This window comes from Strix aluco, chromosome 2 (genome assembly GCF_031877795.1).
Source record: "Strix aluco isolate bStrAlu1 chromosome 2, bStrAlu1.hap1, whole genome shotgun sequence".
Lineage (NCBI taxonomy): Eukaryota > Metazoa > Chordata > Aves > Strigiformes > Strigidae > Strix > Strix aluco.
Genome location: NC_133932.1, coordinates 76,995,974 through 77,022,489, shown reverse-complemented (window position 1 = coordinate 77,022,489; position 26,516 = coordinate 76,995,974). Strand labels below are relative to the sequence as shown.

Here is a 26,516-nt window from a genome sequence, read left to right as displayed (position 1 = left end):
CCACCAAACTTTCCCTCCAACTGCAAAACTACAAATCTGACAGTCACTCTCTAAATTTTCTTCTCAGGTCCACTCAATGTAAAATTAATTCCAGCATTCTCATTACCCTCCTTTCTACTCCAACACATCAAAAATTATTAAATGTGTAATTAGGTTATAAAAGTAATTCATATCTAATAACTAAAATATGTTAATTTTTTTGTTTTTACTTCAGCAGTATAGCAGAAGTACAATCTTGTGCTATAATGCTTTTGGCATTGTAATAAATTTAAATATATTGGAATAGTCAGTACACATACACTTGTATGAAAACTGTATACCAGCTTTCATGCCAATTATTTTCTAAGTATTTACAAGAGAAGATTCAGGTAAGCATGCCATTTGAAAAAGACAAGCTGCCAAATACTCAGCTCACAGAAATCTTTTTCTTAGAATTTTGTATATAGCAACTCCATTTTGTTCCATCTTATGTTGTGCAAATTTACTTGTCAGCCTCTACACAATGCTATTTACTACACTTCTGTCTTAAACTTTCTACAGTGACTATGATTATGTCTGACATACAGAAACTAAAAGGCATTTTTAAATTACATTTAGAAAGGATGTGATTTATGTTATCAATTAGTATCTATGTCTTTACTTGGCATATACAAATCTTGAAATTACTCACATACAAAATCATATGCACATGTACCAAAAAACTTAGACTTCAGATTAGACTCTCCACAATTTTCTACACAATAAATTTGAAGGAGAAAGGTGATCTTCAGGTAAAGGCTATGAGTTTGCACTTGAACCACCTGTCAGGATGAAAAAACCTTTGTAATTTTCCTGCGTCTAGTAACCCCATTAGCAAAATACAAGCTGTAACTATATGACTATACAGGTCAGTGGTGCATAACAAAACTGCAAATAAAGATGATATAGACAGCTTGAGTTAGCTTTGAACTAGCTAGCGTAGCTTCTGCAAGCCATATAACCTTGACCATACCTGGTGGCAGATGAGACATTATTTGTACTCCTGTTTTGCAGGAACCCAACTGTAGGAGCCTAAGTCATCCCCGGCCACCTGCCCAACCCCTTCCCACAGGCAGTGAAGAGAAGATGCCCAGAGACCCACCACTGCTGACTGTTCACCACCCAGTACAAGGAACGGGACCAATGCAGTGCCACACAAAAATAATTGTCTTGGATGAATTTAACAGTGAAATTTATCTTAGAAAAAAATATGTTTATGCTTTACATAAGACAGTTACCAAATGATTATATCCTGTTAATACACATAAAAGTCTGAGGCAGAAGGTTTTTATCTCAAAAGGAAAATACGGCAAAGCATTTACAACTAAAATTGTAACAGGCATTCAGGTACACTGTGGTTGTTGAATCACTGGTAATACATATTTTCACCTTTCCACTCTGAATATCAAATCTGCTTTACACTGATCACTGCAATGAAAAGTGAAACATTTTAAAACTGCAGAAATTTTACTGAATTAGTATTACGTAGCTGATGTCCCTCCATAATTAAGTTTTTTTTCTGTATGTATAGGTCTAAGTGCTGATGACAGAAACCAGAGGAAAGCCATATGAAAACATGAAGAAAAACCTCTCAGCTTGTACAGTTATTATATTCCAATGCCTATCAACATCTTGTCTGGAGATTATGAAGTTGATATAGTGCTGGGCTATGAAGTGCTGTGTCATTTCAGACATGTGAGACCATATTAAGGTTGACTTTAGGATTACCTTGGTCTGAAAAAGCTGTTGCAGATACCTGCAGGTATAAGCAAAAATTGTTGGTTTTGTTTTCAAAAATAATAAGGAGCAAGATGGCTTTAGCATGAGAAGGGCAGGGGGATGTTCCCTTCTGGGAATGACCCCTATCCTTACTGGGGTCATACCTGAATATGGTCCAAAAATTAAGTTAGGAATAGGAAAAGTGCAACTGCTTCAAGGAAGAGGGATAAATTAGGACAGCTCTCCCTCTCAAGCACCCAGAGGCCAGGGTGTGCGGAGGGTAAGCAGAAGTAGATAGTCACTTAGCCTTCCTTTCAAATCCACTCTGTCCCCTTCTTACTCTTGTGACAGCACTGTTGAAGAAAGGTGTAACAGCTTTGTGAAATGTAGCTCTTTCAAGTGTGCTTACCTGCTATCTAGTAAAAACCTGTTCTGAAAGCAAGCTGGAGGCCCTCTTGATGCCTTTATATAAAAACACTCCCTTTCAAAATAGACAAGTTTACCTTTGTGTACTACTAATTACTTCAGTGGATGCTTTCATCTCCCTGCCTTGGGCTTTATGGGCCATATATAATGCTAGCTGGGAATTAAAGAAAAAGTCCACTGCCATTGTGCATTAACTTCCTATTCAATGCATGTTCACTCTACCTGATTTTGGAAGATACCTTAACACTTTACATTTGTATGGAACATTAATTACATATAAGGGGAAAAAGTCATCACATGTCATATGTAGGTCTTTACATAACAAGACAGAGGAAACATAATTTATCAAATGAAAATAGCATATCCAGACAAACTTACAGCCCTGAGAATACAGCAGTGAAATTGAAGATAATAACTCATCCTAATTTTTCTCAGACATAAGAAAAATTGTCTGATTATCATTTTAGGAAAATAATTTCAGAAACAAAAAGCTATTTCTTTTGAAGGCATTAGATATTGTAACAACATATTAAGGTTAGTACAATACTAGTCTCCAGGACTATTTTATTCCTAGGTCTTGAAAAGTTAGGAATGTTAAGAAACAGCTGCTGTTGTCTAGGGAAAAATCTATTTCATGTCAAGTTTTCAGGACATATTCCCTCCTGACCCTTAGCAAGCGTTTTGTCAGCTTGGAAGCATGAAAGGAAAGGCTCCAAAATTTTGACTACTGAAATTCAGGATAGTTAGTGAAAAGAAGGTTCACAATATGCTTGTCCTATCTCCAGCGACTGCTACAGCTGACTATTAGAGACAAGATACTGTGCTGGATGACATGTTGTATGGATTTCTCATGTTACCAAATTGATCTTTTTCCACGAATGCTTTCCTCTCCTAAAAATAAAAATATGAAAACTTGGATCTGGACTTCACTTATAATAAATGCTGCAAGCCACAGGTATGACACATCATCAAAGACAGGAAATCACTTTTGTTAAAACAGAAGAAATATTCTAAAGTGTAATTCATCAAAAAAAAAGTAAAACATCATAACAAGCTGAAATTAAAAAATAAAAACATGACCACCGTGTTTAAAAATAATGTTGGACCAGCTTTATAATTCAAGAAATTCCTACTGGCTAGTAACTAAACTTTCTCTGGAATTTATGGCTCAGTCTTACTCTCACAGTAATGAATGCTTATGAATCTTTTACTGAAATGAATGCATGAGTCTTTTAATTTTATTGGAAGACATATGGATCTTCCACTCAAGCAAAGTTATTGCTGAGTCTTAATGATTTTTTTTTCAACAGTACAATATTATTACTTTCTAAATGTTCAAGATTTTTCATTTCGGCACTGATTTCCAGTACCTGTTAATAACGGTACTGCTGCTATTTCCCGGAACTGGTACAGTCATTCAGGGGCAACCTGTACTGCCTAAGGTACTTCAGCAATGATGCTGCACATGCATATTTGAATTATGTGTCTCCAGCAGTTAATCTCTCCCTTGGCTTTTCCTTTTTTGGACCAATGTAAAGCCTAATCTGGCCCAAACAATAGGATTCTCAGATTTCTTGCTGCTAGGCAGTATCTGTTTCCCTTTACTATTAATTTGTAGATGGTTGCAGTTTGCTGAATGCTGAAAACTACGAAAATACTGTCCTACAGGTACAGGTTAGAGACATAATCATGCACAAAGTTCTGTTTTAAAAAAAAGCCCAACATACAAATAAAGGTTGGTAACTTTTAAAATGCATGAATTAGCTTCTGAGATTGATCTCTGCAGACTGTATCAAGATAAGGTTTAGGCCTCCAGTTATTAAAGATGGAAACAATTTCTATTTCCCTCTGTTCCTTAATAAAAGCAAGACTCCTTTCTAATGTCATTAATTAAAAGTTCTGACATCTTTAAGAAGTACTATCCCAGTTAGCAGCATATTTAAATCTGTATATTTGAAAGAAAGAAAACCATAAAAATGAGACTTATATTTTGTAGAAGTACAAACTGGAGAAATCCCCCATTAAAGAACGCTTTGACAATGAGTGGAAAATCAGTATCCATTTTTTGACAATATTATTGATACACAAGTTTGTGATCCAAGATGCAGAACTAAAATCTGCCTTTCAACCTTTTGACTTCTGAAAGTTCAGAGTGGGTTTCTAATTTGGATTTGGGTCATTTGTACTCTTGTTACATGCCTCTGTGTTGCTCCCATTGATTTTAACTTAAAATGACACTTTTAGAAAGTGCTTATTTAGTTCCATGTTAAAGCTGAAAAGCACAGTCTCAAATCTTTCTCTTTGAAAGACACAAAACCTAAAACCCAGCTACAGTTGCCAGTTCCCTGTACTCCATAGCCCCACACATTGTTTTCATGCAAGGAAGGCAACATGAGATGTAGTCCAGAATATGATTCAGTGACCCATCCAGAACAACAGAACTAGAACAAACAGAAGATAATGAATCTGGTTGCTGCTTGTATGAAGCAACGAATGGGTGGCAAGGCAAAGGCTGGCACATTGATTAAAAGAAAAACCACCCAAAACCAGCCAGATGTTCAGCTGAATGACTTGCAGGTAAGGAATGTTGGGACAGTCTCACGGGTGCAGTGACAATTCAAACTGCTCCCTTCTTGTCTTCTCTGTTCTGGTACAGCGTACTGGAAACAACAGTAAGAGAAGTTCAATTTGGGATGAGACTAAAGAGTGGGAAAAAGAAGCTGTATGACTTACGGTCAATCAAAAGGAAGTTTATTCTTGCATTTTTGGCTCCGGCCCAATTCAGGGTGTTGTGCTGATCTGGGTAACTCTGCCATGCTACCACAGCAAGACTTGAATACTGATGTGGAGAATCCCACAAGAGGTATGGCACAGCCCTTCGAGGAAAAAATTGTCTGGGTGCGATAAAAATTTCTGATTACCACTATAGAGATGTTTCTTTTGGGTATGGGATAGAGGGATGGAGGAGGGCCTGTTCCACAACAGCTATCACAGTATAAAACATCTCTCACAGGAACATCTAAAGACATTTTATAAATACAGATGAAGTCTCCCGAGACCTTGACAATTTTTGGAAATAATATGCTTGTATTGTGGAAAGCCACTCTGCTGTCTGGAGGAGTTATCGAATTGCACAAGACCATAAATGTGTAACAAAGCTCTCAGTAAATGTAGGTTATTGCAGAAGAACTGTAAGAAAATATTGTGGCATAAAGATGGGGCAGGAAGGAGGAAAGCTGAGAGTGATGCTCCACATTTCCACCTCCAGATGTTTACAGCTACCCCCTGTCACCAGCCTGTCACTGGCGACATGCAGCCCCTCTTTCAGGACAGTGCTGGTCTGTGGGGCTCAGACGTCCCTTCCTGATATTTAAGCTTTTTCTTTCAGAGTGCTGGGGCAGGCACCCATCTTACTTCCCCCTTGCTACAGTTCAGTGTCTTGCCAGAAGTTATACTTACCTTGCTTACCTTCCTTACCTTTCTGTGTGATAAATTCATGGCTCAAAAGACATGCAGCTGAAAGTGGCTTTATTTTTTTTAAGCACACAATTTCCCCCCACAAATACACTCATCTTAATTTGCCTTTAATCTTGTTAGTAGGAAAGTACTTGGAAGTAAACTGCAAAAAGTCCATTAAGTGTCATGAACGCTCTCAGCCTAGGTGCAATTTTAATTTAACTAATGTTCTTTAATAACATGTCATCTGACAGGCAAAACCATTTCCATTCAAAAAAGAAAATGCATGGGAAGTTTCAACGACTGTTAATTTTGTGAACACATAACATTAAGCAAATTATATTCTTAAAAATCCGGTTATTCCACACAATATCCAGTTACCAAAACAATATTTCTCAGCCTAACAGCATTTTGATATTTATACCTATAAAGCTATTATTATGCACCCATTGCAATAAGTGATCATAGTAATTGCTCGCAAAACCAAACAGGGAAACATTTCTGACCAACTGGAAAAAAAGAAAAAAGAAAAAGAATGGAGCTGTCCCAACACACAGCAAAAAGGCAATTAAAACTTATGGGGGTTTTTTGCTGCAGTTATCGATTTGTTTAAAAAATGAGCTCTCAGTTTGGTCATTTACATCAAAATGGAAAAAGAGGACTGGCCATCTATTAGTGCCAAGTCAGAGCAGTGACTGAAATCTGCATAATCACTAGTATTTATTTTCACAGATTTTCCTTCTGTGCTCCTGGCTTCCAGCAAGAGTTAAGCCCTGAATTGCCTTCCTACTCACTGAACTCACCACAATGGTAAGCGTGGTTGTTCTTGAGCACCTCAAAGTACCTCTTAAGTAACAAAAAGTACACCTTTCTCTGGCTGGATTGGGGTGTGTGGGGTGTGTGTTTTACCATATAGAGATACAAAAATGCCCTCATATTGTATATTTAAGTGACAATAAAGCCACTGAAAAATCAGTTGTGATTAGACATCTTCAGGTGAACACCCAGGTGGACAGTGATTCAACCTGTTTTGTTTGACCTTAGTGATAACAACTGCCACTCTAAAAAAATGTCACAGGAGAGTTTATACAAGGCTTTGGCAGACAGGCCATGCACTTCCCAGAATACAAATTATTAGGGTTTAGCCCCGAATCTTCAGAAGTTCTAGGTATGATGTTTTTTTTTCTTTCCTTGGAGTTTTTCTACTCCCTCAGCTTAGTGAGCCTTATCCTGCTTCTGTTGTTCTTATCACAAAATGCTCAGAATATATTTCTTGAGTTTTTAGAGTGTGTGTCAGAACTGTTCATCAAATACAGGGCAGACTTATGCTACAGCTTCATCCTGAAAAAAGTTAATCAGCAATTGCAAAAAATCAATCCACGTGCACTAAGCCCACGAGATACCAAAGATGAAGACCCTTTTCAGATACAGTATTGAAAAATCTCAGCAAAGGAAATAGAAATTTGATATTGAAAATGAAAGAAGTCTTAATAGTGACCGAAAGTTCCATGTGAAAAAATAATACATACATATGTACATAAATATGAGTAAACATCCGAGATCCCTATATAAGGTTTATTTAGCACCCACATGTTTCTTAACTTAATGCAGGAATAGTTCACAGAAATGAGGGTGATACTGTTCAAAGACAGACATGAGAAATAGTAATTTTCCATATTTATTTCACATATAGAAATCACATCCTAAGGTGATGAAAGTAATAAATTAGTCCACCTCAGAAATTTCCTTAGTCAGAGTTCAGAAACAGTATTATGTCTTATTGATAAGCTGTATTCAATAATAGTAAAAATGCACAAATATAATATGCACAGCTACACTCAGTCAGAAACATCAATCAACAAATAAGTTGATAGTCTTTTCTTCACAGAGGCTTATCCCACATATCTTTGATATTCTTCTTTTAAACCTCTGCCTCAAATAATAGATTTTAACCAAAGTATCAAATGTGATTAACAGCTTAGAGTAAATAAAAAAGTAGATACCTTAAAAAGGCAGTGTTAGCTTTAATAGCAGCTCTCCTGGCTTTGCCTTTTATTCATACAAAGGAAAAGAAAGGAAACTAATCATCTAAGACAGTTTTAACTGGAACTCTAGGCAGCCTTGTTAAACTGCTTGGTTTTGGCTGGAAGGGAGATTTCTCCTTTTCACTAACCCTTTCATCAAATAACCTCATCTGTTTTACCTGACTTCTGGAGTGAGGCATGACTTGTAATTTGGGAGGTTTCATATTTTATTTCTAATAATTAGACAATAGCAGCTAAACATTGCTTATCTTTTAAATCCAAGTCTCATGACCTTTCACTGAACTTTGAAATGTAAAGAGACCTTGGCAGATACAGTAAGCAATGAATACAGTTTGGGATCATCCTGAAATTTTCTCCTAATCAGGTCTTCCCCTAATCCTGTAACTGGAATAGGAGGTTGGAGCATTCTCCTTTAGCTCTAAGAGGGCTTCAGTGTCCATATGAGCATAGCAAGAGAGCAGACCTTATTTGTGTCACTTCAGTTCTCCCCTTATCTGGGAGTATCATGAAAACATAGGACTAGAATGATCATTAAACATCATTTAGTCTAACTTCCAGCACTGAGACAGAATAAAATGTACACAAATAGATGTAGGTAAGATAATAATTAACTCTGCCATTAAGGCCAATTTTCTTTTAAATTCCAGGTGAATGTATAGTTAGTTGACAAAAATAGTTCTTGATCTGAATTCACTTCTCTGGGCCAACCCTGCAAACATACCCATGTATTAGTCATTAAACAAAGACTTAATTCTCCTTCAGTCATTTGAATTGCCTGTGAAAGAAAAGCACAGTATCTGAATATATGCAAAACAGACTGAAAGCAAAAAAATATCCTAATGGTGAAGGCACTTGCTTCTTTGTGCTTTCGTTTGTTAAAGGGAAGGTTTAATGGAAAATGGTGATATTGTAAAAATAATTTTTTGTACTTTGAGTATGAAATAATTGGAAAATTAATATGAAAAGTATGCAGAAAAATTTATAAATTATAAAAGAATTATAACTCCATTAATTTTTAAATTCAAATATTACCATCTTTAAAAAGTCACTGATGATATCTGCTTACTGTAAATGTGAAGAATAAATATAGAATATAGATCTGTATTCTGACCTAAATTTGTTCATTTCCTCCAGCCAACTCCGTTATGTTGACACATATCCAAGCTCCTGCTGTAGAAAAAGGAGATATGCCAAACTTGGCTCGTGCTGAGCTTACAGAGAAATTACAATGATTTTCAGCTTGTGCTCAGGAATCAAAAAAGATATTTCACTTCTTAGCACAAATATTATAAACAGAATAACAGACTCAAACTTATACTTCTAAAGACTATATCCATAGTTATAATTACAGTAAATCTTAAAAACCTTATTTTTAAAATATTGTGATATGCACATAAATTGTTAAAGAATATTATTATGGTTGTAGAAGTCATTTGTTCATATTCAGCCTTTAGAAGATGTCAGAACTAGGAGTGCTTATTTCTTTAAAATGTTTTTTCACGACACTTAGGTCTTACTAAGTACACCATCTTGACAGGGCTCATTTGATGAACATCTATTCAACATTTCATTACAGTTGGAGGCGTAGTCCAATATCTTATTTACTACAAATGATTAAAATTCTAGTCTGAAAGAGCAATCATTAATTTCCTCATGGGCTTTTTCAAGGCTGCTATCATTTATGCTAGCCAAAGGCCTCAGGAAAACTCATCTCTTTTTCAGGTGAGGGCCATAACAGCAATCCTGATTTCACAGCTGGGAAACTGTGACACAGTGATGTCACGTTAAATGTGCCCAAAAATACTGAGTGAAAATTGACAGGTTCCCACTGAGCTTACATGAACTAAGGCGCATGGAGGCTCACCATTCAGACAGAACTGAGCATATTTCCAACAGACAAATAGCCGCTGTGAAGATAACCTTATCCTTCCCACCGAGAAGTTTCACGTGAAGATAACCTTATCCCTCCCACAGCAAAATATCACAATCTTCCTCCTAACCACTGAAGTGCTACAGAGCTCCTTTACAAATGGGGCACAAGATAGTTCAGCACATGGAGAAACCTGGTAGATTTGTCAAATTTCACTCTTAGGAAGGATCTGGGGTGGGGTTTTTTCCCCTCTCTCTCCTTTGTGACATTTTCCCCTGAAGCTCAGAGGGAAAATACTCCTAAGAACCAGCAGGGCTGCAGAATGACTGGGAGAGACACAGGTTTCTGCAGCAGCCACCAGACCTCAGCACACATACAGCCACCCAGCTGGCTGTGCTTAGGCCACCACCTACCACTAACTGTATCCTAGAGAAACAAAGCGGCGGAGTAAAAGGTAAATACAGAGAAACTGCTGTAGTGCTCATGCCCTAGAGCTGTCACAATGATGACATTCAAACATTAACTTCAGCACTTACATGGTATTCTTTGGGACCATTTATATCTGGCCAAGCCAAGATATCTATTATATAGGTATTTAAATCTGAGCTGGTTGCCCTAGGCTCTCTTTCTAGTCAATAGAGAGAAAGAAGCAGTTCTAGGGCATGATTCATCTCCCCCTAAGGCAAGTGTCCAAAATAGGTCAGATGAATCACACCCTAAAAGCATCTGTTTCTTTCCATTGACAGTGAAGAGGCCAACACCAACAAGCTCAAATGCAAACTGCTACCACATAGAAGACATCTGAGGTTTGGGGAGCTGAACCCCACCCATTCCCTACAAGCAAGTTGCAGTGCCAGGGCTCAACCTTGTCAGGTACAGCCTTGCTAGGAAAAAAAGGCTCTTTTATACTTATACTCAAACCCATTCCCAGAAGTGCATCTTTATCTTTTCACCTTCACATAGGAGCTGTTTTCCTGTTCCCTTCTTCCAGAGACGCATGTCACCTTGAACTTCACAGCATGCCCTTCTAGCACTACTCCTCTAAGTGCTCTCCCTACTTCCTTAGGCACTTCCCCTCCTCTGCAGCCTTCTCCTGAGTGCATTGATCCCTTGCAGCTGCATTTCATCATCCCATCTGCTGTCTTGCCAGTGCCTGCGTTAACCATTTCTCTGCTTGAAAGAGCTTGTAAACCCTACCCCACACCAGGACTCTGGATACTTTTATTAACATTTATCCATACCGTGCACACTGAAGAGCATGTCTGCATGTTAGCTTATTGCATTTGAAGGAAACCATTTGGAGAAGTGATAAAATAATGTAAAAATTGAAGTCTTCTGGCCCTTTTGAAATAAGAAAAAATTTAGTGTGTTTCCCCTCAAAAAGTATTCTACAGTATTTAAGGACCCTGCGTTGTAATAATGAAAATATTGCAGCAGCATATTAATGGTGATACCATAGTTCAATCATAATGAAAATAAAACATGTAAGTATACAGAAGCAAGTTGCATGAATGAAGAAACCGCATCTTTTTTCCTTCCAAGTGAACCTACAGTCTACATTTCAGGAAAAAAAAAAAAAAAAGTTACCTGTGTTTCACACAAGTTAGAGGTTATATTACCATGCACCAACACAAAATAGCAGCAGCAGCACAGACAACTCCACAAAAAGGGAGAGGAAGACAGTGTCTCATGAATTCTTAATTCATTAAGGAATGAATACACTCCTACAATTTGTAAAGGAATAAATCTGTTCTGAAGAACAAGGCAATTTGGGTAAAGGAGGAGTATCTAATCATTTTCCTTTTGATCTGAAAATATACCTTTTAGGCATCACTATGTGCAGCTGAAAGAAGAAGAAATGGAGGTAAGAATAAAACTGTAAATATTAAAACCTCTGTAAAAAAACAATCTCTGTGAAGTTTTCCCTGTTCCTAAATGGTGGTTATCATGTGAAAAAATGAAAAACAGATAATAAACAGAATAACTTTTGTCGCTATAATATACAAATTTTTCTGTGTTTCTAAGCCTTATTTTTCCAATCCCAAAGTCATCAACTCACCCAGCTGTGAGGAAAACAAAAGCATTGTGTAGTTTTAGGTTTAAACAGCACAAAATAAATACGTTATTTTAATTTTATGTACATGAAAAGTATTACATTCAGCTTGTAGGATTACAACCTATTTCTTGACTAAGTATATTTCAAAACTTGCAACTAATGAATTTTTCATATCTAACATTTTCTCTTTTTTATGCAGTTCAAAGAAGATATGCAAGTAAGAGTATAAGGCAGCAAAAATGATCATCGTTTGGATTCAACATTCTTTTCTCGAAGAGGGAGAATAAAGTGTCAGATATATGCATGGAAGGATAATTTCAATAGAGCAAGAATGCTTGAGGGTGGCTCCATGGAGAAACTACTTTTTAAATTTACCTGTCTCTATATAGTTTTAGGGTTCATCACCAAGGAGCATGAGTGCTGCCAGTCATTTGCATGATTAATTAAAAAAATCATGTCCAGCCCAAATATATGACTGTTAAAAACCTGTAATTGTCACACTGAGGCTGTCACCTGGCAAGTTGTGCTCCAGTGGATATGGGGGAATTGCCATGCCTAGCTTGAGATCCACTATGGGAAATAGTAATGACCCTAGAAGCAGCAGTTTGTCCCTGCAACCCAGCTGCAGGAACTGAAGTTCCATGTCTTGTCCTGATTTTACCATAGTGCATTTACTCTTTGGCCTTAAGAAAAAGAAATATAGAAATCTTCATTCTAAGTTTAATGGTAGCTGTAGCTTGGAAGATAGAAAGCCAATTATTTGACAGGGGGGTTGTGTTTATTAGAGGCAGTTACTGTCTCTAACTTTTAAAACAAACTTTCCAAAATTTTTACATTTTAATGGCTCATTTTTCTTGAAAGGGAGTACATATTATCTCAATAGTACTCATATATGCTAATCTTACTGATAACACCATTGGTGTCTTCTGAATGGGTCAGAGATTTAAATGCATGCTGTAAGCTTGAAAATTGGATTTTCAATGCCATCTTAGTGCTGTTTATATTTCACTTTTTTATTATAAAAAAAGAAGATAGCAACGTAGAGCTAGGAGAACGTAGAGAAAACTTTTCTAAAGGTGTATATATATAAAATGTTCTAAAGTCTTCTCAAGCCAAAAATCTCAAATTGACCTTGATAAAAATCTCTTTAAAAATTGTTCCTATCCATTCTTTCTCCTTTCCAATTCCTCTGTTAAACATTGTTCCACTATTATTCAAATCGAGCATAATAGATACACACTAATAGATCAGACATAAATGTCTGAAATGAAAAGTCTTCCAAGCTTTTAATGTGACTTCTGTGAATGAGCTTTGTTTTATTCTCTTGAAAATGAGACATGTACATTAAACAGGTCAGTTTTATTGAATTAAATCCTGCTATTTGCCTGTATTTTCTATGACAGAATATTTGTAGTTTGACTGAATATACTAGTTTTTGCTAAAGGTCCATACTAACATGAAGAAAAGTGCAAGATGGCACTCTCTTCTGTAAGTTGCTCAGTCATGCATGCTCGAAAAATAATCATATTGAAAGCTAACAAACTACTGAAAGAAGTTCACAGATCTATACCCGTCATATCTGTCTTGATCCTGATGTGATACCCATGGAAGCAACCTTCTGTGTTGTTATGTCTTTATGCATTTTTATGCCACCTTCTAAACTGCTGTCTTTCAGCTTAATCTCCTTTGTATCAAGCTATTATTTTAGAGTCCAAATTAATTATAACTGCTTTTGTATTGCACAATCTGACCTCAGACAGGTATCATGGCCCAGGTGTCTCCTGATGAGTCCCAGGTGAGGCTGGGCAGGGCCATTTGGGCCCATGGGCGCACTCAGGGCACAAGTACAAAATAGTAAATGTATTTCTGGGAGAAGGACATGCTCCTTTAAAAAGCAGCAGCTGGTTACATAAAGGGAAAAAAAAAATCATTTCAAGAACCATAATCTCTCAGATGCATAATGGTACCAAAAAGAATTAGTTTTACATTCCTTAGGCCTCATCACTGAAATGATGCCAGTAATGGTTACATTGACTCCTTCTGGCAACACTGGTAGGTTTATCAAAAGGTATTAATTCTACCAACATACCTTGGTTTGCCCTTAGGCCATCAGGACTAGAAAAATGCTACCCACAAAGAGTGTTAAGACTGACAATCCTCTTTAAAACCTGTTGTACAGCTCCCACCCACCTCTTAAAATGAAAGGGAAACAGCAGCAGCAGAAGTCTGTCCTCAGGCTGTGCAGCTCTGTGTGCCTGACTGCCTCGAACAGGCTGGGATGTGCTAGACAAGGCTGTATGATGGGACCATGTTTTGCAAACATCCAGGACAACACGCTTGGTACTTTTCTGCAGGTTTCACTCCTTTATCATTTCAGAAAACAGGAGAAATGAGCATGAAATTTACCATACTAATTCCATATATGCAAATTGTTGTAGCATGGATGTGTACATTCTCATATGCTACTTCGTCCATGTTTGTTTTCCAAAAACTCATAACTGCATGTGGTTTGTACAGTTGAAACAGTTTCTGAATGTCTAGCTTATTCATGTGGACTAAGCATTGTGTCCTCTCTTTGGGCATAACACATGCACTATCTCTTCCTCTTCAACCCTCTGTCCATTTCTTCCCCTTGTTTAGGTGGCAAACCAGAGAGAAAGGCTTTTAACTTTCTACACTCAATGGATAGATACTAGGTACGGTTTTACCTGTGATATGGCAACTACCTCTAGCACAAATAAGGTGACCCTCAATTCCATACTGCTCCTTAAAGCCTGGCTGTTACACATTTTTTACCCAGTGTAACTCAGGATCTCTTCATATTGAAGGAAAAAAAAAAAAAAAGAGTTCCAACAGACATCTTATCTAAATTAGTTTATCCATCAGGAGAAGCACCTGGTATAGCTAATGCCAAAATAGCATAAATCTGTGTCACAGTCAGGATCTTCTTTTGTAATGTGGTGGAATAGGACCAGTCTGTAGATCAGTTCAAAAAGCCATGAGGAAAGAAAAGGTGCAAATTGCCCAAAAGTTTTGAGGACATAATTCATTTCTGCCAGATTTCTGCGTTTCCAGGACAACCTCATGTTTTATTAAGTGGGAAACTAGAAAAAAAAAAAAAATGAACTGGAATGCAAGAAATTGCTTAGATGAGATTTGTTAAGGAGACTGACATTTGCAACAATAAAATTTATGGCTCGTGCAGCCACCAGAGATGTAGATCAGATTGCAGTTGATGTAGGTTGGCCAAATGCATTCTTGGGAAATGAAACAAAGTGGCTCTGTATCAGCATACCGACTGACAAATCTTTTAGCAAACTGATACTGTTAAGTGCCCTCCAATGTCCATGTGCCAAAACTGTTACCCTGCCTCTAAGTAGCTGGCTATCTGTTAAAGTTATCTGTCCAGAGGGAATATCAACATTCTGAGTACTGTCTTGGTACTACCAGCACCTTGCCAAGGAAGTCAAGATATCTTTCTTCAGCCTTTTTAGCCAGTACTTTTGGTTAATATTCTTTGCTCTTAAATGTCAGGAACAAAAACATACAATAGATATGTATATTGCTGTGAATTAGCACCTCTCTCAGATTTCTCCATCAGTTCCTCAAGTCTTTTTGCACACGTGTGCAAGTCCCAACACAATCAAATAACTTAAATAACTATTTCTGTGCTTCATCCCCCCATTCACTTGCCTCTCCAAAGCCGTACCGAGACTATGCAACATCCAGTGCATAAAATCACTACCAACAAGATCATAGTTAATAATTATTTTTAATTCTCCATATTGATTATGAATGGAATTGGGGCAGGTGTTCAAGATTTCTGGCCAATACATACCTCTTCAATGCCAGTATGAATCCTCTCTGCAGAAAGTCTCGGGAGCAGGGATATTTACTCCAGTACTAATTATTTCTCTTTCTCCTTCATTTATTTTATTATTTTGAGCAAGCAGTACAGTTTTCTCATTCTTTCTACAGCACTACAGTCTCAGGTGCCTACTCACCATCAGCAACTCCCCCACTCCTGTGATACAGTGTTCTTTATTTCTGAACAGGAAATTTATCAATATATTGGGGGGGGGGGGGGGGGGGAAGGGGAAAAAAAGAAGCCAAGTCATTCACCACAGCCTTCACATTATTGCTGATGACAGATGTTCACAATTCTTGAACCAGGTCCCCACACACTACAAGACAGCATTTAGGGTGGGTGGGAGAAGAACACTGGGTGTCTTTATTTTACTTTCTGGGTTTTGAGCATTTAAACAGCGTTTTTTAATAATTTACTGACTTTTCTCTTGCAGGTCCTAGAGCTAAGAACATATTAAAAACTATAAACGGGTTTCTGATATTTATATTGCTCCAAGAACTAGAACCTCAAGAAAACTTCCTAATCAGTGACACATTCTAGGCCTATGGGCAATGTAGTCCTTTTCAGTCTATCTAGAGAAGTTCTTTTCCAGTGTATCCTAAATCTACAGTCTTTATACCTGCCAGTTACCAAACAGATAGTTAAACAAAAATTTGATTAAACTTAATCTGTGTTGAATTTAATCTCTACAGAGTAAATCTTTGTTGATTGAATTGATGAAACAGTAGCTTGGAATCAGGGAGGTAGTTTCTGATGGTAACTATTTGTAACAATCATTCTCATTTTTCATTTAAGCAAAAGTTCTTCTAACCAGCATGTCAATTGCTTGAAAAACATTGGAGACAGGCTGTTGCAGAGGTTTAAAAGATAGTTCTTGCTACTGTGAGCACGTGTGAAAGCGCATGTACGTGCATCTTCAGTTAGAATTGTGTTCGTTCAGCTGTTGTTATTCCAAAAATAATGGATTGAATATAAAATGGTAGGCATTTATGTGTGCCTTTCTTGTCTGGATACAAGCCAGAAAACAATTTTAAACTTAACTGAAAGACTTGTTTAAATTGTTTTCACAGTTTTCCATACTAAAATGTTATCCCTTTACTGTTCTTTAAATATGCGTTGGGCTTAGCCAAGCTATAAAGAAAGGGCTCTGAAATTCAAATGAAAACAAAGACAGTCCCAACTGCTCTTTAACTAGGAGATTTAATTCCTTCCCCACTGACTTCCTAGATAAGGCAGTCTGTTTAGCTTTTTTAACACAGGTGCTTGAGCCATGTATAATTCCTAAACTACATAACCAGTACAGAAGGGGCTGACCTGGAGCTGAGCAGAAATCTTGAGCAATCTACAGCACAACTACATGCTCATTTTGCGATGCAAATTACACTTCTCTTAAACAAGATTTTATGCCTGTGCTGAGCCTTGTCGGCTCAATCTGCCAGACTCCAGCAGCTAATTTGCACTCAAATTTTAGGCAGTGAAGCAGTTATCTAAGAAAATAATGAAGTTCTCATACTGCAAATGAAGAAGGGGAAATGCCTGCAGAGGCATAGCATGTTCATCTAACATGAATTCACAGATTCAGGCAGAATGGCTCTATCTTTGGACACCTCTTTCCACTTGTACTTCTATGAAAATAATTTAGGAAACTACATTAATTTAGGTCAATTATGAGACTAAAATCAAAGCCCATATTAGGTAAAAGTCCTCACCAGTCAGCTCTATTTGGCAACAACATTTACCTGGAACAGATTCTGACTCAACCTCATATATTGCTATTAATTAAATATTTATTCACTTCTGTGATGTTAACACATTCAGTTATGGATACATAGTTGGGCGGAAAATTTAGGCAGAGGTATTCTGGTATTCATGAGAAACCTGGTGACGAGAGTCTCATGCTAATGGATCAGTAAACCTGGGTGAAAGTCAGCAGATGAAAAGGGAAAGACAAAGAAGAAACACATGGTTGATAGTGTATGTTTTAAAAATTTTTTTGTTATTCCACAGAGTTTAGGAGGAAAAGAAGTTTTTATAAACCTCAAACCCAAAAGCTACAAGAAAAAGAAAGCATATTAATAAATGAAAAGAGAGATTAGTGATGTTTCACTAATGATTGTGATACTGAAATCCCTTTTCAAATCCATCTTCAGAAAGATAGAGAAAAGAAGTCTATTGAATAAATAGAAATCAGTGAAGACACTGTAAAATAACCTATTGAGAAAAAGAAGATGAAAGAATGCATGCTACTTTGGATGAAGCCTATCATACTGTGCAGCTGTCTTGGAAAAGCCACAGGCAAGTAAGTGCTGGAAAACTGGAAGAACACACTACTGGCTCACAAAGGAAAAAGAAAGACATTTTTCAAATACATTATTCATTGTAACTGCTCACAAGCTTTTATTAAAACAAGTAAAAAGGGCAAAACAGGTACAGCAGTATCAGTAAAATGTATGTGTGGGTATAAAAACACAGGTAATGTCCTGCAAATATTTTATTAAAATTTAAAACTGCCAAAAACACAAGAGACTTTGCAATGGAATACTTCCACTACGTATATTTCCTAGATATTACAAAGGATGTTATTATGTATTTAAAGTTTGTCATTTGTTCTTTTCATTTTTCTTTCTACTTAGAGAAATTTTTATTTTTATCTATACTCTGTTCACAGAAAAGATATCTGAAGCTCTTTAAATGAGAAGGCAATGACTCTACTAAAAATGTATGTTCCTGATGGCTTAAGAAAAGCCCTATTTCTTCTCCAGGCAAAATCCAGTGGAAAAATAATATCAGGGGAAAGTCAAAATACGAACACAAAAATCCTTGAGCATTTTATCTATATAATATTACACATATAATATAATTATACAGAAAGAAGTCCAAAATGGTTTTAATTTAACTGTGATAGCAACTGTAAGGACAAATGAATGCTCAAAAGAGATGGGCAATATTCCTTGTAAAATAAAGGGAAGAATTAACATTAGACCCTGTCATTCACAGACATATAAGATTTGGATATTACTGAATCTCTTTAAATGTCAGGGAAAATAAGCATTCAGTTAATGTGTCCATATTTATATCTTTCCCTGCATATTTCCATGCACACACATAGAATAACGTTCTCATGCTTCTGCAGCAGGGAAAAAACTCCCACTAGTGAGGTTAGAACTGAACCACACACTGTAAACTGCAGAATCACTTATAGCTTTGCTCTAATAAAGCTTATGTTCCTGTATATAGTTACCATACAGGCCTGCATGGAGATTAATTTTGGCATGCCAATAAGGGGCTATTTTGAGCAGTGGAGATGGGCAGGTTAAAGTCAGAATTCCAGAGAAGGGGATGACACAAAGATGACTTTATTTTCATTTTGAAATTTTCAGAAAACACTCGTTTCTGCTTCCAGCATGAATTTGGTCTTTTTTATGTAGAGCCAATATTACAAGCCAGTACTATAGCTGGGGAAAAACAACTTCGAAATGAAAACTAGTTTCAGCTTCAGGCTGCAGTTCAGTAAATGTAACTCTAGCTAAATATAGCTTTTCCTTTTTTATAAACCTGTGCAACTCTATCAAAGTAGTTGGACCAATTTTTATATTTGATGGCAAATGATGCTGGTGCCCAGGTAAAAGAAATTAATGCTTCACTGTTGAGTTAAAGATATGTTTTAAATGGAGCTGAGAAGGAATGGGACAGTGTAATGACTGTGGAAAAGGAGATTGAAAAGTTGTGGGTTGCAAGAGTGTAAAGGGTAGCTGTTTAAAGGCACAGGGAATTCTAAAAATAGAGAAAAATCAGGAGATTTTACAATCATGAGAGAAGCAATAACTTTTTGTCATCAGTTGGGATGTAGCTGTTGGGATCTTTTTTTTTTTTTATTAAAATTCAGCTGGATTAAGTTTTGGGCTCCAGGTAAATTAATCAAAATTCTTAGATGAGAAAATTTATATTATGTGAATTACTGGCATATTTCTAAAATTAAGTAGGTTTTAGACACTTCTAATATGTCTGGGAGAAAACAAAATCCAAATAGAGTTTTCTTCATATAAGGAAATATCTTTTAAATCTGCTAAATTAAACTCGATTTATGATTTCAGTCTGTAAAAAAGTCACCTGAAACTTAATGTTTCTTAGGCTTTTTTCAAAAACCCAAATACCACTGTCATCAACAAGACCTTGTAAAACTACTCCATACATTGACAGATGCAGTTTGCTAATAGCATGACATTCAAAATACTGCAATAAATGATGCAGAAAATACAAGATTGGAAGGTGTGGAGATTGCCATTAATAACAGATAGGACAGCAAGAATAATATTTTTGGAACACACACCTATGAAAATTTTCACTATTTTGGATTATTTGTTCTTGCCAGTACTTTAGTATGTAGGAAAATTATTATTATTTTTTGACTGCCTAAAATTAAACTCCTGAAGATGATATGATACAATTCATATGCTTTGATATGTTCATGACTTCAAATGTGGTGGATTTGCAGAAGTTCCCACTGTGTCTGTACTAATTTCTGGACTCAGTTATCTCATTTAAGACACACAGCATCATTTTGAGCACTATGAGGTGCCCTGTCTAACCTTAACTACCACTCCATAAGGCGGAGTTTCCTTAAAGTCTTGTGTTGTATTAGCCAGCAGCATCTTAAATGGCACTTCACACCTATGTTTTGTCAATTGAATCCTGCCTGGAGTATTTAAGTTTCAGAATGAAAGATAGAAATTAGCCTACAGACATTTCTGATCCATACTAATAGCACATATAGCACACCCAAGAAAATACTACATATTTAGATGTCTGAAAATGAGGTTAGGACATAATTCAGAGTAACAATCTGTTCCTAGTGTTTTTGTTGACAAAGGCCTGACTCTGCGTGGATCCCACACGAAAAGACATTTTTGCAGAATTGGAGCCTGATAAAGTTTATCCTTTTGTTTCTCCTTTTCAGGGTGGTTGCGACTAGAGACCAAATTTGCCCAAGATGATATATAGCCATATTTCAGGAATACCTATCACACTACACTAGAATGGATTTTTTTTGTATATATAACAACCTGCAATAAAGAGGTTGACACATTCTTGAAAAGTTTCTCTTTTAAAATCAGTTAATTGCTTCACATATTGACCTCCTGAAGTTTATATTGTAACTGCAATCCATTGTCATCATCATGTTCAGCTAGTTTGCATCAGCCAGTTTGCAAGCAAAGTAATGAAAAGCAAAGGGTGATGTTAAGACAGTGGGAAGAAATTAAATTAAACTATTCACAGAAATTTTAGCACCATCTGCTAAGGTACATAAAGCCTCAAAAAACAGTACAAACTAGCCAAGAGTTAATCATGAAACATAAAACTCAGAATTATGTTGTATTTTATGTTAAATGCAATAGAAGGCAAGTGTAAGAGCAAAGTACTAATCTGGTGAAAAGTGACATGTTTTGAATGTTAAAAACTACAGGTGCAACATTTTTCAAATACTTTTGGAAGACTAAGCAGCTTGTTTGGAAGGAGAAGACCCGACATCCCTAACCCTACATCCAGCACTCATCAGTTACTCAAAGAGGTGCTCGTGTGTATACCAACATGTGTTTCTAGTCTGATATCACTGAAGGAGGACTTCACTAGAAAGAAGACATGGAAGTCCAGATAGGTTGCAGTTACATGAGGAGTCAAAAAGCTGTATTTTGGGCTTCACCAGTTTTCATGGGAAGAATTTGAAGGGTTGGACAAAATTTCTGACTATCAAGTAAGGATCCCTTACTCTGGAGTTAGAGCTTATTTCAGCAATATAAGAGAGTAGAAGAGAACCCTGTACAAATCACATCATAGACTAAAAAGTGGTCTTGAAGAAACTTCAGTGAGCATACTTACTGCCATGTATGCCTTATGGTGCTGAGAAGCCACATACCCCATGTGAAATATTAGTTTAGTATCTCTCGCAGAGGATAGACAAAAGGCCTGGAAGGAGCTGTGTCAAGAGCAAACTTCCTAATACCCAGGGCCACAGAACAGACCTTCATCATGACAATAAATCCACTACAGAAAATACTAGTTATCTGAAAACAAACATGTTGAAAGTCATGCATGACTGTCACCCTGTACAGTAGGAATCTTCTTACCAGTCAGACCAGTGCTAAGTACTATTTGAATTTGAAAAGAGTGAGGCAATCAGAAAAAAACATTGGATCTGTATGCACATCCTCCCATGAGAATAACCAAAACTAATTATTCAAAGTTCAGACCTGTCCCGAGATGTCAAGCAGAGACAGTTCTTCTGCTGAATTGGACAGGAGCATAACTGAGATGAAGCAGAAGTGTGACAAGCTGTATGCAAACCTGGTGGAAGAAAGGCGTTCTGCAAGGGCATATATTAACTTCCTCTCCCCATGTCCAGCACTGTTCCACTTCTCTGTTCAGAATAGAGCAAACGCTTCTGGTAACTGGGATTACCTAAGCACTATCGTTTTCATATAACTGTATTGTTATTATGCATAACTGTAATAAGAAAACTTATTACCACACCTGCATGTAGCACTTGAATCAGCTTATTATCAGCAACAGTTACAGTGTTGCACAAAAATTGCATGGCCTATGTCAAATTAAACACATTGAAATATACATTAACCCTTAATTCTCTCCCTATCAGCTATCTAATAAGCACTAAGCACCCCAATGTGAAGTCCATTACATATATTTATATTTATACCATATTTAAACAGTCTTGTCCCAAGTACATGTCCAGCTTGACATCACTTTGCTGTTGAGCTCACAGGAAGGTTTATGAGGAATGAAGTCTGAAGTCTTCCTGTGAAGTACTCTGGCAAAAGAAAGTGCTAGTGCATTTCTTAAAATTCTCTGTGGGTTATGCAGTAGAATGTACTGCTCTGCGTGATCCTGACTTTTCAAGGTTAAAGAGAGAAGGATTTGGCATGGCAGTATTTGGAAGGAAGTGTGGCAATCAGTATCTGTTCCACAGTGTAGACAGGCACAAAGAGCTGTGTGGCATCGCCAGGCACCCAGCAACTCGCTGCAATTCCAGGCTGCAGTATGAAACAGGATGGCAACAGCCATCCCTTCTAGTGAACACCTGCAGTATCACAGACGAGTTGTGCTAATAAAAACCTCTAAAAACTTGCTGTGATATCTATCCAGTCATACTCTAAAAGCCCATAATACCCAGAAAGTAATTTCAGTTTTCTATAATTTTGCTGCTTGCAAAGCCAGGAGCCTTCAGCTAGAAAATAGGAATACAGGTAGGGATGAAGTTAGTTTGGTTGGGTGTTTCCACCAAATTCCAGGTACTGTTAAGTAACTCTAATTTTTTTCTTCAAAGATCTTCTGTTCCTCTTTCAGGGTGCTTACCAAAGAGCTTCCCAACCTTCCCAAGGTTTTGAGAAAAAGAGGCCAGTTAAAAAGAAATTCCTAACTGAAGTCCAAATCTGGGCAATGGATCCAAATGTGTCTCACAAAGGTGAACACTGAGCTCTGCTCCAAATACTAGCTTTGCAGATCTTGACTATCAGAAGTGGCCCGAATCTCTTAAAAAATGTTTCTGATAGAGAAATAGTAGCCATTTTAGAGCATTCTTCTGGGCAAGGCCTCATACAATTGTAACAACTGATCGGTAATAGCACAGCTGTAGTGATTTCACCAGAGTAAGCAGAATAAATTCTTAAACCCAATGATCAGCACAAATTCATCAGTTTTTTTGGCCAATCTAACTATGAAGCCACAAAAGCCTTCCAGGATCTAAAATATTCAGCACTGCCTCATCTAGTGGAGACAGAAGCTTTCACAAAGAAAACTGGCACATCCAAGGCTTCACTGAGATGTAAATCTTCCAGGGTTGAAACTAAGGATGAAGGCTAAAGTTAGTTGATGCTATGGCAGTGACAAAAGCTGTTGTGCTAGATTAGGTGGTATTGTCTCATGGGTTCAGAGAAAGGCTTATCATCAGCCTTATGAGCCCTACAGGAAATTAGGAATTTATGAGTCCTCTGCTCTTACCATAGCACATTGGGGTGCAGATGTGCTCCCTGCCTCTATATAAGGAGTGGGAATGACTGTGAAACACATTCAGGAACAAGGAAAAGACAGTCCTGAGGATACAAAGTGGTACTGTTATTCCAGGTCAGACTGAAAGGAGTTCGGACTCAAGTTATGAGTGGCCAGAAATAACATAAAGAGGCTCATTTCTATTTGTGGTCACCTCAGAAAAGGGCTGACTGCTTCAGCACCTGGATTTCAGCACTTCTTGTGCTCTGGTGGCAGAGCAGAGCTCACAGCAGTAAGAAAATATATTGCCCAGGATGCTGTATAAAGTAATTTGGTATCCAAGAGCCAGATGCCTTTCTAAGGCATCAACAGATATGTGTGACTGGAGGATTAGGTAGTCTTCACAACAAACTTCCCCCTACTATCACTGCTGCCCATCTTGTGCTGATGCAAAGAAAATATTCCCAGCTTTGACACAGCTGATTACCCTCAGTACTCTTTTGCAATTAGTTGATCAAGAAAGGTGATGAGAAGACCTGCTGCCTGATTCAGTGAGAAACTCATAAAAAGTGTAGAGTGTCCATGCTTGCCCTGGAGAAGGCAGTCCAGTATTTGATACTGTGCTTTGCCACAAGGAAACCTACTTTCAGTCACAGGGGCTGGAAGAACGGGCACACTGCTGCCCATTCCCCCTCGGGGGACTACCCATGTGCGGCCAGCCGAGTCCCATGGTGTTATTTTGCAGGGGAGCTTTGTTCTCTGCCAGATGAAGAGCCACAGGTCATCTGTGAAAGTCCCATGGTCCCCTGCTCCGGGGCAATCATAAGAGTCATTCCATGTTTAATACTCACACCTCCTGCACACCCTTCTGGGGAAGAAAGCCTTGAATGCGGGCCCGCTGCCCCACCTCCCAGCAGCTCTGCAGAGCCAGGTCTTTGTTGCGAAAACAAGAGCGCAGAATCTCTTACATAAAGGGCTGGAGATGAGCAGTGGAGGAGGGAGAGAGGTGTCTTCCCATAATATCCTGTCTCGGGGAGTCTGCCAGCAGACAAAGCAAGCTCTCTGGAAGCGTTTCAGCTTCCTGTGTTGTTGAATAGGTTTGAACCTACTGTGTTCCTACTGTCTCTCTTTAGACTCGAGAATTATTGGGTATAAAACAATTAAATTTTGCCCAAATGTGTGCTGCTGCACAGATCTGCAGAAGGAAGTGCACCATCGTCTGCTGTCATAAGAAAAAACAGATCAAATAATACAGTTAAATGAGTTAACAGAGCCCAGCACATCTTCTGCATGGCAACACTGAAAGACACTACTTCTGAAGGGTTCTACCCTTTGGTCCCCCTTCACAAGGCCCAGATCCTCTAAGGCAGGTGAGTGCCTAGCTGCCATTGAAGCTAATGCAGGGTCTCCACTCAGAAGCAACTTTTTTTGGGGGTGCAGCCTGTGTCTCAGTTCCAAAGAGAAGAGTCAGCCAATCACTGATTATTTTTAAGTTATTCTGAATTCACAAAGAATCTGGTTTTAGCACTGCCTTTGATTAGACAATTTCCCTTCAAGAAATGGATGGGGTCGGCTGATGAAGAAGAAAGTATACATCCTCCAGTCATAGAGTATACATAGCGAGAATAACCGAGAATAAAGCAGACATACTCTGAAAGAACTCTGCTGTACAACTGTTCACAGGAGAAAAAAACAAAACAAAACAAAACAAACCCAACCCAAATAAACCTGGACTGCTAAATTATTTTCATTGTTTCAGAACAGTTGTCTTGGATATCCACAGCTAGTTCACTGGACCTCTTAAAAGTCCTTGACGGGAAGACAGAATTTTACAGTGGCTTTTACTCCCTTTAGGTTTAGTAACCAGCGTGACAAGAGCCAAATAATTCCCAAAATTGAAGGGGCACTCACAGTGCACAAGCTTTTCCCTTATAGCCTTAAACTGTTGGCAGGGCAATCACTGTCAAAACATACTGAATCTTCTTTAAATAACTGTAGTAAATTAAGGATGAAAAACAAGTAGTTCAGTACTGGATTTTTTTTTTTTTTCTAATTGCATGTTTACCTTATATTTATTGTCCTTTCATTGAAAAAGGTAGGATTACAAGGCTTTCAGAACTTTGAAATATCTCACTGATTATTTGTTTACGGTCTTCAGGCCTGGGTCCTATTACATGGTACAAACATTTAATGACACAAATATTGCTTGTCATGAAGAATTATTTCCAGAAGAAAGGCTACTATTAGAATCCATCTAATGATATGAGCAATGTGAGACACAGTGACACCCTTCCTTTGAGGCTTTTTTCTGTATTATTGGCTTTCCCAACTGGCTTTTAACAGCATGATGAACCACTTACTGATTATGAGCGATCTCTTCAGCACTAACAACATCCTCGAGACTCAGCACTATGTCTCCTTTGAAACACTTCTATCAATAGCCAAAGATCACATGGTAATTATCAAAGGCATCAGAGGTAATTCAAACTATTTTGTAGCTTATTACGAGCACTTTTGATATACTGCGTCCTTTCCTGGGCGCAGATGAACCAGATGTGTTCTAAACAGCTTCAAATTTAACACCTCTGATCTATGCAAGACTTGTTCGTAATGCAAATATCTCTTGCTTTTGTATAGCTTATATATTCCTAGAGAGAACCTATCCCATCACCAACAACAGCTGAAGTTAGAGCAGTAAATAGTGTTTGCTTGTCTTTAAATTTCTATATATGTTTGCAAGACACATTATTTGAATGCTGGGCTGATATACCAACAGAGTGACCCCAGTTTCTCTGAGGGATAACTGTGCACTTGAAAAAAGGATCATAATCTTATCTGTAACTGTATGGCCATAGACAGATGACTTCTGCAGTAGTCCACCAACATATTATAGTTGTGACTACTGTTAGGACTCGGGTTCATTCTCTACACTATACTTAGATGATTAATTGTTAATTAATGAAAAATGAAGTAGGTATCTTTCTAGTGAAAGCTGCATGGAAACCAATGCAGTTCCAATAAGCTATTGGGTAAATTATGTACATTTTTGGACAGCAT

General features: G+C 37.5%; 1 protein-coding gene and 1 long non-coding RNA gene across 4 annotated transcripts in view; one reads left to right on the top strand and one right to left on the bottom strand.

Annotated features, from left to right (window-relative positions):
* Nucleotides 1-3,077, top strand: part of LOC141919555 (uncharacterized) — a 42,798-nt gene extending 39,721 nt beyond the window's left edge. The window contains exon 3 of the long non-coding RNA XR_012622001.1: nt 1,033-3,077. This is a non-coding gene — a long non-coding RNA (uncharacterized LOC141919555). The remainder of the gene's footprint in view (nt 1-1,032) is intronic.
* FGF14 (fibroblast growth factor 14) overlaps nt 1-26,516 on the bottom strand; it is a 421,004-nt gene that overhangs the window by 289,299 nt on the left and 105,189 nt on the right. The window lies entirely within an intron of this gene.